Source organism: Colius striatus, chromosome 2, assembly GCF_028858725.1.
Source record: "Colius striatus isolate bColStr4 chromosome 2, bColStr4.1.hap1, whole genome shotgun sequence".
Classification (NCBI taxonomy): domain Eukaryota; kingdom Metazoa; phylum Chordata; class Aves; order Coliiformes; family Coliidae; genus Colius; species Colius striatus.
In genome coordinates, this window is record NC_084760.1 from 58131278 (window position 1) to 58151286 (window position 20009).

General features: G+C 36.1%; 1 protein-coding gene across 2 annotated transcripts in view; it reads right to left on the reverse strand.

The window, feature by feature from the left end:
- Window positions 1-20009, reverse strand: part of PTPRK (protein tyrosine phosphatase receptor type K) — a 405248-nt gene that overhangs the window by 143956 nt on the left and 241283 nt on the right. The gene's annotated exons all lie outside the window — the stretch shown is intronic.

The window sequence follows — 20009 nt, forward strand, 5'->3', positions numbered from 1 at the left end:
TAGTGCAAACCAATTGCTTCTGTTTTCCTCTTGTCAGTAACATTAGCTTCAATTCAAATTTAACTCTTCAAAAATTTCCAAATGTAAAATGAAATTCAGTGAGGCCTGACAGGGACATGTAAGGGTCTTGACAGAACATACTGCTTCGGAATTTATCTTCCTTAATCTGGTAATTTTGAAATTTCTATTTTCAAGGGAAAAAAAAAAGGATGATCTGCACTTCTTTCACTATCTCAGGGAAGGTAAGAGATTTACGCTGATGTTTACCAGGCTCACATTTTAATACTACTCCTAACACAACAAGGACTATGGATGAAGAAAAATAGATACACTCAATTTAAACTAACAAATTAAGCCATTATTTATGAGCACAACTTGAGGTTTAGTTACACAGCAAAATACATTTAATAACTTAATATCCCATCACTATGAACAGTTAGACTTGTATAACAGGCCATTAACTTCTAAATAGTTTATGTTTATAAGGTTAATACCTATAAAGTGAGAAGGGGAAGTAGGTTAGTTGGTTAAACAATAGCTGTCACAGACTGTTCAGACACAAGAAGGCTGGCATTCATCAATACTCTTTCTTAACATGACATCTACTAGAAAAATGTTTTTGTCGTTTCTCTCAGTTAAATAAAATAAACAAAAGCAAGCTACAAGATATCCACTTAAGACTCATATTTTGGGTATAATCTATTTCTTTTCATATGGGTTGGGGAGGGGGAAGGACTGAAAGAACAGAGGAAGAAAAATTTTTACTTTCTTTTATATTTGTGATATCGGGCAGGAAAGAAAACACACACAAGCTTGTTCTGGCTGTGATAAATTCAATCATGTTTCAAGGAAATTAGTACTGTTACAGTCCTTTATGGTATGGGATAATTCAATTCAAGAAAAAGTCAAATCACCTCCTATATGCCATAGAAATGAAAGTAGTAAAGCTTGGTATTACAAAGTTAATTGTTTCTTATCACTGTACATTCATTATTTTTAAACAAGTAGTAGAAACAATTACAGACAATAATTAACTTTGAAGAGTTTGGAGCATAGTAGCTGGTTTACAGGCTACTACATCAGATGGGTTGATATGAGGCTGACTTCGAAAGCTTAGATGTCAGACCCTGCTAGACAAACATGACATTTCGTTACTCAGCCAAATAATTTCCTGGTTTTTTGCAGCGCATGTCAAGATACCAGCTCCCTTGGGAAGACTCCATGGTTACTTTAACACAGGAGGCTTGCCATCACCATAACACATCAAAACGCCAATACAGTAGTTAATAATTGTGAAAGAATTTGGACCTAGTGCCTTATATCAACATTAATATCACTATTTTTACTAGTGGCTTTAGCATGGAGATAGGAACTAGAAGCTGGACTTATAATTTCAGTTTTAGTATTACACTGGCCTGCTCTCTCCAGGCAGTTTCCTCACTGGTAACTTTAAAATACTCACATTTCATGATGTAGGCAGAATATGCTTTTGCAGATATATGTCCACAGTAAGGAGAGAGAGGTAAATCAAGACCTTAGTACTGCCTTGAAAAAGCATTAGAACTCCAGCAGTTAGTTAATTAATGCCTGTCAAAGCTCAAAATATTAAAGTATTTAGATTCTCAGATATCATATATATCGGTACAATAATATCATATAGTACTTTATTGCCGAATTTCCTCTCTTTCTAGGCATCAATTATTATTACTACCTGTTATTTGGTACTAGTAATGAGTTGGAAGTTGATTATTCTGACTAATTTGTTTTCAACACTTGATTTTTTTCATTTTTGACATAAAGGAATATGACTCAACTGTATTATTTAATTTTTGCTATTTTCACTTTTCAGTAGAATAAGCAAACTTTGTCCTTCATAAAGTAGTCTTCTTATGCAGGAAATGACTGTGCTCATTTACTACCTATATCTCATTTGCAGTAATTCAATCTATTCTCTTTCAATCAAATCTGCACTGTTAGTTTCTTGAGATAACTGAACTTTAATGTTATTCAATACCCTTGTTTCAGCTCTTATTTTCTGTGGAAATTGCACTTCAGCAATAGGAACTTTATGAAAAACAAACTAGTTATTTTTATGATTTTCTTTCAGCTGTCTGAACTGAGTTATGTCAAAAGGCAACAAATGGCTTTTTGGAACTTACCAACTTGACACAAAGATTTACAATTCTAAGTAATAGAGTCAATGGTTTTTCAGAAGCATACTGAAGCAAACTTCTTCATTGTGCATATATATATATATATATATATATATATATATATATATGGAAACAACACAGAAGTAAAATTCATACTGTTACAGAGTATCTTCTTCCTAACAGGAAACATAGGGTACTACTTCTCACGAATAACCCCAGTGGTGCAGTTTCTATGTGTGAGAATGTGTGCAATTTCCTGACCCAAGGTTTGCATGCTGAAAGCTGAACTGCCAAACATTTTTGAGTATTACTAATAAATCTGAAGCATCAGTTGAACATTCTACCCAAGGAATGCAATATTCTCCAAATACTATATCTTCTAGGTAGTTCAAATATAATGAAAAGATGTTTCCAAAAAAAAAAAAATTTGAAAACCAACAGATCATACCTGATAGCACTGTTACGCACTGAGGTGATCCCAATTAGCTATAGCTTTGGTTACACCAAGAATTCTGTGGCCACTGCAGAGTACAAAGTGTCTGACAGGTTTATGTCAGATTTTAAGACAGAATGTGGTTTCATTCTCTTGATGCTTAAAAGCAAAGAATAAAAACAAAAGAAATAATGTCACAGAAAACTCAGGAAACTGTGCCTTGGGAAGCCCCTTATCTTTATTTTCAGCAAGTGCTGAACATATCCTTTAAAAATCAGGCAGATACAGTCAATAACCATCTGTTATTTTATTTTAACTAATGATCACTTCCTCGTTTCCTTTGTATCAGAAGTTTATTAACAAGAAATGAAAAGGTTGGCTTTCAGCTTTCTTCCAATAACTTCTTTTTTCTGCCTTGTCAGTAGGGGACAAAAAACTCATATAAAACCAAGAGAAACACAATTGTAAAACTCTATTTATTGTAAGACAGTTCAGGACAGGTGTTGCAGAAAACACTGAATACAAGCAGAATAAAAGCACATGCTGATGCCGATGGGACAGAACTTCAGCCTTCCTTCGATCAACAGTGGTCCATATACATAGATCAATTTCAACTTCCAGGTTCAGTATCAGATACTTAACTGGAAACCGAAATCCTGATACAACAGAAAGGTGGAAAGCAAATACCAGAGGGTCAGACAGTTGATGCAAAAAACACATGAAGTGGTAAAGCACATGCAATGCATTGCCATCAGCACCAGGGAAAAACGGCTGAAAGCAAGAAAATTAAGTACAACCGCCTTGCATCCTCTGCCTTGTTTTATATTTTCTAAAGAAAACCAGACACAAAACCTGCCCTAAAAACCTAACAACTGGCCCATTACAGAACATCTTAATTTTTCTCCTCCAGGACAAAGGGACAAAGGATTGGGAGTCTGGAATTAGACCTTCCCAAAGACATACTTTCATAACTCACTTCTAAATCTGGAAATTAAATTCATGAAGTGAATAAATCTACTCTTTAAAGGGAATGGAGAGGACATGAAAACAAGCAGTGTTGAGATAGAGGAAGAAGCTATGTAGTAGGAAAATGCTTGAGAAGAATATAGAGTGGAACAGTGTAGGTAGTTTTATCTTACATCCTTTCACTTCAGACCACAAAAAGTTAAGTAATGTTCCAAATGTGGGATATTCTCAATACCATTATTTTAATTACAGCAACAAGGAAACAAAATCTATATAGAATTACTTCTGCTTAATAATAAAATATATAAAGCTAAATTACTTTAGTGCCAAGTATATTAGCATACTTGGTAAAAAACATTTTAAATTAAATGTGCTTTTCAACTTAAACACTAAATGCAGGAGTGAAAAAGAAATACAGCCTTATGGGTTGTCATAAGAACTGGCTTGAAGTTAGCACTTTACTTAATTATACAAAAGTGTAATATAAAATCGATTTCTTGTGTACTGTATTAGGACATTGCGTATTACAAAATACTTTTGTATTGTCTTTGTTAACATAAATTACACTTGCACAATTTTTAAGAACACCGTTAAATTAAATTTAAAGTAATCCAAAATTGGTATTGCACTTACGTGTTTTGTAACTATAATACCAAACTGATGAAGTAAGCTTCTAAATGTCATTGAGCCATTGTATTTCTTTTTTTATTATTTTATAATGAAACTTAAAAAATCTAAATACTTCTCAACAGATATCTTCAATAATCTGCAACAAGAGCACCTGAGCTATCAATTTGAAATAAAAACTAAAAAAGAGCAAATTTGCATCCTGTCTATAAAGACTTTAAAACTTGAAGCAACTCTTTATTCATTAAAAAAATAAATCAAACAGCAGAGAGAATGCTACTAGCAATTAATTTTTGAGGCGGCTTGCATTATCATTTCAAGGTCAGGTTTCACTGGCCATGTCTCAGTGGGAGCTTGGTTTTGAGATCACTGAGAGCAGTGTTTACTGCTCGCAAGGGAAACATCGTTAAACATGTACTTGGAAAACTGAAATTACTTTTAATAACAACAACTCAAAATTTTTTCTAGCTTGCCTCGATTCATTTACCCTCCACAGACAGAAGAAGGTGCCTTTCAGTAAGAATTCAGATACACCACCAATGGAATACTCCAGTCCACCCTTATTAAAAGTTTGACCTGTTGACTGTAGATCCAAAGACAGGTTCAGCCCCAACAATGCCAGATGGCAACATAAAACCAGTGACCAATACTTCCTGGGAAGATTAATAGTAGAACACCTAAAAGGCAAATTATTCACCAAGGGAGCTGGGAGGAGGACAAATGACAGACACTCTTGGCCCCAGCAGAGATCAGCAGCAATCCTGACATACAGAACTAATACAACACATGGATAACTCAAGGAAATCCAGTCTCTTAGAAAACAGAGACTGGGACATCCAAATGCTTGTGCCATGTGCATGATTATCCATCTCTAGGAATAATTTTTGATTTCTCAAAAATCCTTTCCACAAACTTTAATAAGATCTTTTTTTTAGAAAAAAACCAGTAGGTTCCTTCCCTCCCCCATCTTTAACTGGAAAAATAAATCTTAACTTCTACTTCTTGCTTATACTTTTTTTTTAAATTCCCAAATGCATTTATTTATAATTTGTATTACTTTTTGTTTGTTTCGCCTTATTTTTACTCTTATTGCAATTCAATGACAGAAGTGAATTCAGCTTACTGCAGACATCCAGGTAGCTGGTGTGATTTATGTACCCCTGTCCCATGACTGACTGAGACCAAGACATGACTATTACACAGAGACAATAACTTGGAAAAATGCACTGAAAATAAATGGTTGCTTCTTTGTAAATGATACCTGAGGGGAACATACAGTTTTCTCTATTTTTTAAAAAAATTAATAAAATATTGCAGGTATGGATTTTTTACCTTCACATCTATTGTAATACACCAGGAGAGAAAATATTCTAGCCATTTGATTAGTTATTAAAGATCCTACAACAATGTACCGAAAAATGTTTCAGTGAGCTGAAAGCAATATTATTTTTTTACAAATATTTTTATTGAAATGGATCTATATTTCAACACATCTATGCATTTGTTTGTATATACATGGTTTTAAGTCTCAGAACAAAGGTTTCTCTATTTCTTTCAAATCTTTTTGCAGAAAACATTGCCAGGAACACCTACGAATGGTGACGGACATTTGCAAGCAATTCCTGAAAGCAATCAGGATGCATAAGATTTCAATTCAACACTGAAGTCCAAAGACAGGTTTTTTTCCTGTCCCTGAAAATATATATATATATAATTTTTTTTTTTTTACAGCAGCTAAGCAAGAGTGACTGATTTTGAAACATATTTCACCGTGACTCCTTCAGGACTGTTCATGTTGGTTCTTCTCTTTATGCCTTGGATAATTTACATACAAAAGGTAGATGAGAAAAAACACTGCTCCTTTGTTGCCACATGCTGTTTCCTGATGCCAACCTTCAAGGATGAGCTGCCCTTTGTCTACTCCTGCCACTCAGTTACAGCAGCACACACCAGACTTTCAACAGCACAAAAGCAGCAAGGATTTGCAAGGGACAGGTTGGCTCTTGTGTTCTGCAGTGCCTTGATTTCTCCTCCAGCTTTCCAACATAGTAGGTCTAAATCTAGGTCTCACCACCTTTGTTTCCTCTGGTCCTTTCAGCTCATATGAGTCTGAACCCTACACATCTTCCCCTGAAGGACCTTGGAAGCCAGGAATTGCCTCCTCACATTAGTGGCTTCATGGCGGAAGAAACAACCACCTTGCCAGACAGCATGAGCTGAACTCCACGTCGTAAAAGCAGCTAGGAGAGGAGATCTTCAGTAGCTATGTGATGGCAAAATCTAACAACTAGTTCCTACCTAAGAAAACCCAAGACAGCAGCAAGAACTTCAAGATCTGTCTTGCTATCTCCTGATTTTTATTTTTAAATAGAAAATGCTGTCCTCTTGTATAAGGACTTCAGTTGATGCTGACATTATAAAGGATAGGGAGGAAGCGTTTTGGTAAGCAAATGCTGGCCTCGTGCTTCTGAGACTTGCTCTGTCAATGTGTAACTGTCAAGGCAGCAGAAGGATCCCCCAGACAAGGCAAAATTAGCCTGAGGGCCAGCAGCTATAGAGGATGCAAGTCTGTTAACTCTTGGCACACACATGAATACAAATCCAGAGGTTACCTTTTGTTGCAAATAAACTGATTTACAGATGCTCCAAGAAAACCACAAAACCAGTAGCAAAAAACTTTAGGTATTACCAACTATGCAACTCCAAAAGATAAGAAGTCACAGGGAAGCACACTTGATCATGACTGGCTTTACATCTAAGATCTAAATAGGGTGGGGAAAGATATGCTGGTGAGAAAAAAATTCCTGTAGCCATCTCAGAGTTGGAAGCATACTTTTTCTAACACAGTTTATGAAACAAAGGTGAAGCTTGCTACTCAAAAACTTGCTAGATGTGCTTTAACTTAGCTCATAAATGTCAGTCACAGTAATGCTCTAAAATGTGCAAAGTCAAGCAATTTAAATGTTTGCATGTTTTATGCATTTTAAGGCAAATAATTCTCTTTTAAACGTCAAAATGCATTTTTTATTAATTTTCTTTTTCTCTAACTGCCAACAGAAACTTTCAAGTGAAAGAATTTGAAGGATATTCTTGTTTGTTGTTGTTTAAAGCAAATTATATGCACAAAAGCTATATTACAGTAGGAGAGCAAAATAAAGTATTTAGAAGTTAAGAAATGCCACCTTTGAGATGTCAGTAACAAGATTAATTCAATTTCTTTATGTGTATGCATTATGATACTACGTCTAAACACATGATTTTCCTTAAGGCAATATGGAAAAATCTATACATTAAAATATAAGGTCAAATAACATAGGTGGCAAAGGCTGGGAAAAAAAAAATAAACACAATTATGCAGGTATTTTTCCTTTATTCCTTGTGTACAGCTTTTAAATAATCAAACTAGATTGCAAAAGGCATATCAGAGACAATACATTACTGACAGCTGTAAGAAAAATTAAGTGCAGCATCATCACTATCTTACTACATGAGCCTTCACACACATTTTCTATGTAGAAGCAAATAATCCCCTAGGCACTCATTAGAGAATACCCTGATAGGTTTGCCTGGTGTATAATCTACTAATGTTTGTTGTAATATTAGCTTCATAACCATTTGATCCTGCCCATGCTAGGGTGGTTTACCTATCAGTTCTGTGTACAGCCACACTACAGAAAAAGCATCCTTAATTTGCTCTGTAAAGCTAACTTTAACAAATTGATCTTGTAATTGCAACTAAGAAAAGATTACTGCTTTAAAGTGAAAGGAACAGAACACCAGCATACTAAGTAGACAGTAAGTTATTAGCAAAATTATTCTGGCTATGCATAAGATATTAATTCTTTAGAATTTTCTAGTATCTGATTCAGATAAAGTATTTTACATTTTAAAATCCTTCAAACTTGGAGGTAGTGCGTTGTTCTATCACACCACAGATTAAGAAAAAGCAGTTCCAGGATGGCTCCGATTATACTAGAGGACAGGTATTTTTTTCCCTCATTTTTATAGACGACAACTTAATTTCTCCTTACATAAACAGAAATCTAACAGTTGCAACAGCAGTATGTATTAGTTCAGAATTAAAGCAAATCTACTTTAAAATGGATTTCATCAATACAGAGAATATATAACGACAGAGAATATTGTCATTGAAAGGCAGAAGTTGACTGACATAGAAGATGTTAAGCCTCTGTATCAGCTACTTCAAAAATAGATTCCAACTGAGAAGCAAAAAAATAAAAAAGGCTGCAAGAAATTCTGCCATCAAACCCAGCACGCACACAAACACACTGCTGGGAAGAAAGTAGAACAGAAACGATTGCCTCTCTACAAGCTATTATGGGAATTAGTACACAGCTACAGGCTACTTGGTTCAGACTGGAAAATGGGCTCCAAAAGAGGAGCCAGTTTGAAGAAGAGCTTGAGGTTCCCAGGCTTCCTAACAATAACTTACAGGCTACCAGAAACAAAGCCTCTCTCTTCTAGCATATTCTAGGCACCTCTGTGGCCAGCTTCAAAGGCAACTGGATAACTATTTCCCCATTTCAGTCAGTATACAAAGCCCATCCACTATATATTAGCCGAGCTCCAGCAGAGAAACAACTTGACAAGTCAGAAACTGAAGCAATATGTGTCAAAGAGATTGAATTCCACTTTCATATTGGTACAGAAGAAGACAGTGCATGATTATTGCTTGGAGCATGTGGTTGTTTAGGGGATAATGCTAGCACCTTAACACTGAGAAGTAATGGAAATTGTCTGTCTTGTTCTCATTCTTTCTGAGACAGTCACTTGTGATATGTCTTGTTACACTGCCAGGTCATTTCTCTCCTCAGGCTCCTTAAATATCACCTGTCCAAGTTGACAATACGTCTCTCCAGTGATGACATTATGCTTTGTCCCTTGCTAAATAGCGCAACACTCACTTTACCAAGGATGAAAAGTTACACTTTACCTGCAGAAATTAAAACATTACAGGCTGGCCACTATGCTTAGAGCTCTACTTCCCAACGCTGCCTGTCTGCAAGTATGCTCAGCTCCCCAGCATCAAGGCATCTTACTCTGCAGCAGCCCAGGCATGTGTCCTCCTTTACATTCTTTGTCTTAACAGAAGACTACTCCTGACATGACTAAATTCAAAGAAACGATTATTGAAATTTCAAAGAAACAAAAAAAAAAAGCTTATACAATGACTTACATGTTCTTTTAAATGCCACCACACACACTGAGAGGAATTTCTATTACAGAAGTTAAACTGCTCTCAGTACCCCATTTTCTCTCACTAGAAATTAGTCTGTGCAGAAAACAATTCAGCAAACCCCTCCTCCAAGCACCAGACCTTCAGCACCAGAGACAAAAAGTTTCTCCATGAGCTGTCACAGTGCTATGTGATATTTAACCCCCACTACAAGCCTGCACCAGCCAGATTAAGGCATAGGATAAACACAGAAAGGATGGTGAGAGTAATTAGTAGGATATTTAAAACCAGACTTTGGCAATCCAAGGTTGAAAAACCATATTATAAAAGCTACAGGCTTTGGGCTTTTTGTTCAGTTGTTCTTTAGTACCATTGCTGCATATTTGTTTCCTGGCCCGAGTTACTGTCTAGACAGGTGGAAGGATGCATGCCCATCATATCCAACAGCCTTACATGGAACTACCAGTGCAGAATGACTGCTTCTCAGAGGCTGGGAAAAAAACACATATGGGCATAAGTGTACCCCCTGAAAGAATGTCAAGTGTCTAAGGCTATAGTTTTACAAGAGCAAAGTGTGTAATGTAAGCATCTGATGTTTTCTAATTTACGTCTGTCCACAAGGCAGACTATCCAAGAGCATTGTAGAAGCACAGCTTCCACAGAACTTGCTCCCCATGGAGTGCAGTAGCTCAGCTGAAGCCTCAGCCTCATCCCTTGGAACCCACGGTGTACTTATTTCAAAGAGATCTTTAAAGAGTCACTGCAGAAATCTTTGTACAGACTCAGAACGTCCACCTTAAACTTGCAAATCCTTTTTTAAACATCAAGATAGAAAGCTGATTTGTGAAGGCAATATTAAAGAGTGGTAGTACCTTGGTTTCCACTGTGGAAACCAGATCAAATTAACACTGAGAAAAAAAAAATCCCTAAGTTTGTGAACTGACATTATTTAAAGCACATCACAACTAGTAAATTCAAGACTAAATAATTCACAGTAAAATATAAAGATCAGGGTTATATAAGTTTATTGATTTCTCTATGATATTACTGTTGTATATTTTTTTTCCTCACTGTATAAACTATGGGTATATGCTCTCAGCATGCCCATCAGTAAAGTGACAATGAAAAATGTCTTTCAAATATGCAATCAACATGTTTCCTTTTCTATGTAAGTTCTTATTTTTCTATTTTTGCTTCCAGCTTTTAAATTGTGTTCCATGTCTGAAAGGAAGAAACAGCTGGGCAGTGGGGTTGGGAGGAGACACAGTAGTCTTCTAAAAAACTCCCAAAAGCTGAGCAATAGGAAAAAGAAAACGTGTTAACAGCAACAAAAGAAGTCTTAGAGATGAAGTGGCACATGCACGCACACACATGAGCACATACAAGCAAAAGGAACATTCTCGACTAGCAGGACCTTTAATTATGGCCATTCAGAGGATGAGACACAATGCTACGACAGTTAATAAAAAAAAGTTTAGGAATAAATTGATCTCTGCTGATTTTCACACAATATGATTGTTACATTCTCCTCACACTCCCCACTTCTTACTGTACAAGTGAACACTGAGAGCAGACTGTGTGGACAGACACAAAGAAACGTTGGTCACACTAAGAGCTGAATGCAGAGCAGTTGTATTTGTTTATTTTAAAGGAGTTCTGTGCACAGGCCCATAAAAATTACATCAGTAACAAAACTCATCACTGAATGAATAAAAATTTCTTCTCTTAACATACGATCTTCACTGTAAGAGATTCTAATTACAAACTGTTTATCTGTGGAAAGTATTCAGACAGATAAAAACCACTTGAACTTGCAGACAGCACAATAAAAGTAAGAGAAGTGGTTGCTCTGAAAAAAAAAACCAAACCAAAAAAAACCGAGGTAAATGAATGAGAGAAATTGCTGGGGACACGTGTATATTAACCCTTTCCAAACAGCAGCAACACACATTGTGAACTGATTTGTCAAAGGTGACAAAACAGTCATAAATGGAATGTAAGTTTCTTGAATTCCAGTTCAGAGCTGTATTTGAAGGTTGTTCCTTTAAGGAATGATGTGCAACTGAACTAGTTTATTTATTTGTAATCATCTAAGCTGCTATAAGTTGTAAACTGTGAATGTAGCACATCATATTCCCAGTGGGTATCCATGCTCTGACATTTCAGCCTAATTGGTAGAGTTCATTTTGCAGACAAAAGAAGGTACATTGTCAAATATATTTTCACCAGTCCCTCACATTGCACATAATCCTCTAAAATAAAGGTAATAAACTGCAAAACGCGTGCTTATTGTACTGTTAGTATTTGAAACATTTAATTATCTGAATGATAATTAAACATGCTGCCATTTCCAAGAGTAATAAAATTGCTTTCAGTAATTAATGACCTGGAAAACAAAATGCATAAAATGAAGTAGTTTTAAAAGGTAATATGAAATAAAAAAGACTAGTATACAAACAAAATTGGTAGGCTGCTTAGGCTGTGGGGTTAGAGATGTTAAACAAAGAAACTAAATTTCAACTGCATGAGGAATCATTGCCTAAATCATGTTTGGATCTTTAGAAACAGTATTCATGACAGTCATGTCACACAACAAGATTTTGTTTCCAGACTTAAGTTTCTGCCACAATTATTTTCTTTTGGCTTCCTAATCTTCCTGACAAAAACCCCTTGTACAACACTGTGAGGGTGACAGAGCAGTGAAACAGGCTGCCCAGGGAGGTTGTGGAGTCTCCTTCCTTAGAGGTCTTCAAGACCTGCCTGGACATGTCCCTATGCAACCTGACCTAGATGAACCTGCTTCTGCAGGGGGGTTGGACTAGATGATCTCTAAAGGTCCCTTCCAACCTCTACCATTCTATGGTTCTATGAACACCATACTCTTAATTCTATAGAACGGGATGCTACACCGATTTAAGGAGCAGCTGGAAAGATGCAGACAAAGTGCCTGGGTCAGAAGGAGACCAATTTGTTAAGCAGTTTCAAACATGCACCTTCAAAAGCTTTAAAACATTCTCCAATATCAAGGATAAGGTAAGAAATTTTTCTCTGGTTTACTTAGACAAAGGGCTATAGGATCTCTTTTAGTTCCAGTGCCCAAGTTACAGCCCTCACAGCCAGTAATTCCTATGTCACATCAGCCTGTGCCTATAGCCTGAGCCCCTCCTTCACCCATTCTCTACATATGGACTACTCTGGGTTTATTATACTGCAGCTGGTGTACCTCAAACATAGATTAGCATCACACAATTCAAACCATGGTAAATAAGAAATCCAATTGTTTTTTGGAGTGTTTTTTCTCCTACCACTTTCACAATCTTTTGCAATTTGCCGGCTTTATCATATTTACATTTTCTTTATAAATTACACAGAACTGTTCCTGGTAGAACACAAATGGGAATGTTTATTCAATTAATCTATAAAAATGAATTTAGATTTATCAGCCAGTTCTTCTCCATTTGAGCTGATTTTATTCTTGTTTCTTAACCAAAATGTTTTATATCAAATTAAATGCATTAGAGTAGAACAATATCACCTTTATTAACCAAATATGTAATCTAATTTTTAAAAAATGAAGTTATTCTGACAAGATTGGTATTCCATTAACCTGTTGACTGTCTCTAATTGTATTTCTTTATTCTTCATTAATTAACTCTTGTATTGGCTGTTCCATTATTCTGTTTAGAATTAAAGTCAAGAAGACAAGCTTTTAATTAATTAAGTGATCTTGATCCTTATGTCAGTATTTTTAACGTTGCTTTTCAAGTCATCTGGAATTTTCTAGGAGTGCTTCAGATTTATTTATTTTTTTTTAAAGCAGCAAACAAACTCAAGTAAGATTAAGGTCTCAACAAGCTTTTTAGGATTCACTTGAAGTGGAACTTGACATCAGCTGGCACTTAATATGCTCCTCGACTTATTGTTATAACAGAAGTTATTCCATTATAAGGTCATACAAAAGCATCATTTGCTCCATTCCCCCCCTCAACAGCAGCAGGAGAATTTACTGAGAAACAAAATGAAGAAAGCAAAATTCACTCAGTTCTGGCTCACACAGTCTAGGTTCAAATGAGGAGGAAAGAATTATGCTGCCTACTTTTAAAATGAAACTAAACTAGAAAAAAATTAAAAAGCAAACCAGAAGTAAATAAAAAACAAAGTTTCACCTAGCAGAATAAAGCCCAAAGAATCAATGCAATAATAACAAGGACTTTTGGGAAGCCTGTTCTAACCTTAGGAAGCTGTTAACGTGAATTTTATCTGGATTTTGCACCAGCATGAAATGACATGGTATTTCTTTGTAATGGCTTTGGAGAAGTAAGACATATCAGGGGAAGTGATGAATGAATGAAGAAAATGATGAATGTATTTGGGAAATCTCATCAACATCCCTCCCTCCAGCACACTGCTTTTCTCTTCCACTCTTCCACATCGCTACTCTTGCTACTCAGAGTCCTCCCCACCTATTCCACACTACTCCACCAATAGTGCCGAAGTAACAGTGAAAAATAAACTTAATGTGTTTCCAAAACCGTACATTTAAGTGCTGCAATGAACAGAGCAACTTTCAAAATCTTATTAAAATTTTCCCTAATTTTTAATAAGAGTAATAAAGTGCAATGAAAGCCAGTCATGGAAAAGTTTGGTTTTGTTTACTTAGCAATTCCCAAAGATTGTAGAAGTAATATTGCACTTCTAAAAGAGTTAAGACCTTAGTTATGAAAGCAAACTGAAGTATCAAACACATTAATGAATCATATTAAAAAACAGTTCAGCTGAAAGTAAAGCTACAAGTTGTAATTCAAAAAAGAGCTCCAGTCTTCTGAAAGTGTAAGATTATCTCAATTTGTAGTCATGTTCTTCAGAAGCAAACATAACCCAAAAATCTGTGAATCTCTGTCCTCAGACCCTGGAGAAACTATAATCAGCCTCTGAGTTATCTGGCCTGGGTGCACCCAAAGCATTTTCAAGTGCTGCTGTATGAATTATTGCCCACATCCATTCTCTTACAGCTGGAATGGGCACCGTGGATTAATGTACTGCAATCCATTTTCTTGCCAGAGACAGTGCTCCTCTCATAAGTGTGATCTATCGACTAGTTACATGCACTCTGGATAAATCACGGCCGTCTCAGCGCTGTGACTTGCTTTGCTCTGGGAAAAGCTGCTGAACAAGCCGAGGTAAGAAAGGAGAAAGAGGAACTGCTTGCAAAACAAGGGAGCTCAGAGTGGAGATGGCAGCTGCTCCTTTTTCTCCCCTGCCTCTGTCACACAGTTGAAGTGGTATCCTCTCTGTGAGAAAGTGAGCTACTAACTTCAACTAAAGGACTTCTCCCAATTTGGTGGGCTTTGCACTGAAGCCCTGACTGGCCCAGCATGTCAGGTGCCAATGACTGTAATCATGTCTTGCTGTAGGCAACTTTTAACTTGTCCCACCCTGAACACCAGTAGAGACTTCAGGAAGAAAACAAAACAGAAGTTACTGCACAAAAGAGAGGCTTTGAAATATGAGTACCCATGCTAGAGGAACCCACCTACCTAGGTCTGCTACTCTAACCCTAAGTGAAGAGCATCACCATGACTTACAGATGAAAGTGATGCTATAAAATAAAAAACTATCCACAAAAAGCTTAATCCAAAAAAGAAAATGAGAGAAATTCAGGAAACTCATGTCTCATTGTATAACATGGCACTTGCAATGTTGCAGGAAGAAAAGTTTTCTGTTAGTGCCGAGAGAGCTTGCAGCTGCAAATAAAAAAAAAAAAAATGATACTAAGCAAGGCTGAATATAGTGAACAAAAAATGTTGAGAACTAATTTAGGAGAGGTCAGTGTCTGAACTTGCAGTTTACTGCCAATTCAACTGAGTCATCAGCATTGCGTTCCTTTGAAAAAGAGGCTACCATGCTTAATTTACACCATCTGACAAGAACTTGGCTAGGCAATCTGCCTGATCTCCTGCTAGGTAAGTCAGCTGTGCTACAGTCCTTTCTTATGGATATAAGCATCATTACAATTCTATATGTAGTATGGGTATCAGAACAACAGCAAGCAGCATAATAAGGAGAGAATGGTGGTCTGTGCCAGCTGACAGTCCAACCCAGATAGCTCTTTTACAGGATGCTCTCAATAACAATTCCAGCATTCAATACTAAAGCGAACGTGATGAAGTTTCTTAGTCCAGACTTTCTCTACAGTTTGAATACTTTTTTTTTTTTTTGCTATATTATAGCCAACTGGTAAACTTACATAGAACTTGAGACTGGTGCATTTGGTATCTGATAGCAAGATCTTAAATGTTTCCAATTACAACTTGGCCAAAAGCCCAGAAATAGTCACGAGTGTCAAACACATTTGTAAAACAACAGCAACTTATAAACATTGGTGTAATATGGGCCCTTCTGCAATGACAAACGTAAAATAATTTTTTGAAGTATCACATTCATTTAGTTTCAAGTTGTTCATCTTTAGCTTAGTCTGAAAAAGTGTTCAACTTGTAAACAATAAAAACACGAGTAATAAAAACATCCGTACAAGTGGATTCTATACTGCCCAATCCTTTTCACTCTACCTCTCTTAAAAATCAATCAGAATTTTTATGTCACCAGAACAACATTTTAGTTCTCCAGATGGCCATGCATGGTCACTTTCTCAACAGCAACATCACCAGGGTCCCCTTGATAAAAATCCCAAGAAAATTAACAAGAACCTTAAGCTCACTTTTGTTTTTCAATGTTTCCCCATGTTTTGTCTTTTTTAGTTTGGCTAGAGGTGAATTCATCAATATCCTGTACTCTGTGTTTATTGTTTTAAAAGTAACAAATGTGCAAATTGTTAACAAACATTCCACACTTGAAAAGGGCAGGCAGAAAACTGTCTAGCTCAGGCTAGATAGGCTTCAACTGCAAGCACTGCACTGCTGACCCAGCATCTCTGCTATTGTGCCTTGAGGCTGACCATTAGCTATAGCTAGGTCTCTGACAGATAATGACTTTGAACAACAAAAATATTAATAATAATAATAATTGTTATTATTATGTTCCATTCTCAGCTCTGACAAAGCTATAAAGCCTCTCTCCCTTACTCATTTTAGTATCAAAATAAAATAATACAGGCAACAATTTACTGAAATCAAGTAATTTCAAAAAAAATGAAAACACACTAGACTCCTGCCCTACATTTCTTCATGTTTTACTGAAAATCACACCCTTGCACTGAACTCTAGTAAAGTGGGAGTGAGCAATTCCAGTGTGTACATATATTAAGCTCTGGACAGGCTGAACTATTGACCTCCTTTACCACTAAAATATCAGTTAATCATAAAACTGAGCTGAGCTGTTACTCAGAAGCAGCAGCCAATATAAGAGAATAACTTCTAACTTAGAGCTGATAAAGCAGGCTAAGTGGACAATTTTAGATTACCACATATTTTCTGCACCCCTCCAAAGGAATAGCAATTTCAGCTCATAGGATACACTCAGAATGACAACACATCCCAAAGTCACAGAAAACAGCCTCAAGAATTACTTCTGATTCAAGTGCAACTCTCTGCCTTTCATTTTGTTTTTAAAATGCTTGAGAAGCCAATAATTTGAGCAATGACACCAGGCGAGAGGTGTAGTCACACTGAAATAAAGCCCAGGTGACCCATGAGCATTGATGGGAAGTAAGGAGCCTTTAGCATCAGCAGCTTGAACATTATTTGTGCCTAACCACACACAGGAACACACGGCAGTGCTCAGCACCAGCTTCAGCTGTGTTTAGAAATGGAAATACAAAGTATACACCTGGCTATTAAGGAGGATGATGTCAGAAAACAATGTTTTGCTTCACATGTTTTATTTCAGCCATTTTAAACTATTCAGTGGTTTCATATATTTGACTGCTCAGCACTATTTTTAATTGCAGGCTAACAAAACAACATGCAAGTTTTTTAGCAAAATGCTGTCACACCACTGCTCAAATCGTTCAGAAGTAAAATCCATCTCCAGCAAGGCGCAGACCACCTAATCAATAATACATTACTAAGAAATATCATGAAATTATAAATACGGAATGATTATGGGAAAAATAATTTTCAATCTTAATTTGAAAACAATGCTAATATTTGCTTAGATATTAAATAAAGAGAAAGCAGAATACTAACTTATTGATGCGTCAGTAAGTTTGCTATTGCTGCTAGTTGGAATAGATTGTAAACCTTAAAAATTCCTCAGATCCGTGTCTGCTAATATGTGGTTTTTCATCTGTATAGAGAGCAGTCAAACTTATGCAGAAAATTCATTTATTTCCCGCCATTCCATTTGACTCTGAGTGGATAATCAATTTTAACTTGTTTCAGAATTTGAATTAATATGTGCAAAACTTATGGGAAGACAAAATTGACAAAGAACATTGACAGAAACGAGAGTATCTGTCTGAAAAAATAAGTGGTCTTGTCAGAAATAAGAATTAGGAATAATTGAAGAACTTCCAAAAAGAAGCTACTGCTGCACAGATGTCATCTAATATAGCACAGTAAATCACCCGCCAGTCATTCATATAATACCAGTAGCGGCAGCACAGACTGCAGCGTAAGCTATTCCATTATTAGCTTTACCTTTTCTTATAAATCTTTGCTTTGGAAGAGACTAATTTTTATGCTTATATAGTTTGCCTTTTATGAGTAAAATATTTTTTTTTTAAATGTATTTGTATTGTCTTGGGCTTATAGTTAGAGAAGCCTTGTAAGAACACTGCAGAAAAGGAAGGTCTGTCTTCATTTTCCAGACAGGTGAGAAAGGAGCAGGGTGACCTGCTGCTCAACCCAGTGCCATCCCTGACTCATTCCTGATGCTGCGCACAGTCCTTCAGTCTCCACAAACCCTTGCTGATTCACCTTTTTCTAATTGAAACACGTTAATGGGAACATTTATTTGCCTTTGCTTTCATGGAATAAGCAGAACCAGTCTTACTGCAAGGTAAACAGCTAGATTTCTTTTAATTACTATTATCATCATAATTATTATTATTAAAATAATATTATAATGCAAATTCAGATTTTTCTTTTCAAATATTATTTTAATCTGGTTCATTTCATAGTGCAGTAGATAGAGTTGAAAATTTATCTCAAGTCAGACTAGATTTTGGTGGCCTATATGTGAGTATTATGTTAAAAACAAATTAAAAATAAAAACACACTCACAATAACATTGCTTCCCCTAAATGGCTTCTAAAAATACATCACATAAATCATGACTTCCTTTCTTGCCCTTTCCCATTAAAAAGCTTTAATTTGTCATAACCTAGGTAAATGAAATGATATTTTTTTCAAGAACTGAAAGAACCTAACATTTGGCATTTGTTAGTCTCAGGTAAGCTTCTTAAAACAGAAGCAATTTTCAAATTCCTAATATTTTCAGAACAATACCCAACCCAATTCAACAAAATAAACCAATGCTTTAACCTTACTTAGAGCTCAATGACTGTCATCATAAATGAGATCAACACAGAGATCTTTCTACTTCACGGGAAAGGCAGACTAAATTATAAATAAGATCACAAATTCAAAAAAATGTCTTCAGTTTAGTCTTGCTCCAGCTGTGTGCCTCAGCTTCTCACAGTACTATGCCCAACTTAAAAACAAAAAAAAGAAAGTCTAATTTTCTGGGATTCATACCTAGTCTACTTGATGTTCTGGTTTCTGATCCAGACCCAGACCCTCTTCCTTAAGTAAATGAAACAAATGGTGATCCATGATTAGAACTCAAAGATTTGCCTCACTGAGGTCTGCTACCAACTTGTGAAAAAATATTTCATTTCTATTTATTTTATACAAACATATGTGTAGATGACACATGGAAATCTGCAACTGCAGCTCTTCTCTCTTATTATTTTAATACCGTTCTGAATAGATGGTTATCAGCGCTCTTTGCTAAATCTAATATCGAGCAAGCTTTAAGATACCGTCACGCCCTAAAATATCTGGGATCAGGGAAAAAATCCCCCCAATTTAATTCCCACTTATTTGCCTCCCAGACTAAGATGTAATTGTTCTCCTCTGCAACTACAAAAATGTAGGCATTACCTTTTTTCTTGTAAAGACCAAGATTAAAATATCTTTAAGTAGCTTTAGAAGCAGCAGCACGTAACACAAGTTGGCAGTGCTTAATCTTCTTGGTGCTGGCCATTCGGGGGCACTCTCAAAAACACACTGCAAGATTTTGGTAGGGGCAGTAAAAAAATAGAAAAAAACACTCTATTAATATTTGCAAATGTATTTAAGGAGTTTGAGATTTTAGTAGTTGCATTTTAGTTCTTGGAGATTCTAGCAGGCAATGTATTTCTGCTTGGAAAAAGAAAAATGATGCCACATATTTTGTACAATTCTATTTCTTAAACAGGTGGGTTTTTTTTCCCCCATGCCAGTTCCTTTATGTTCAAGTTTACTTCAAATCTAAGGGAAAATACAGAGGTGAAAAAAAAGATGGTTTATCCTTTCCAGAAATCATGATGTCTCCTTCCTTGCTTTAATTTCTAGTTAAATATTTTCTTGGTTTTCTAACATCCTGTCTCCTAATCAGCCTTCCCAGGGTTGGGAAACAACAACCTAGACAGTGACTGAGCAAAGCTGAGGACACAGCAAATCCTTATTGG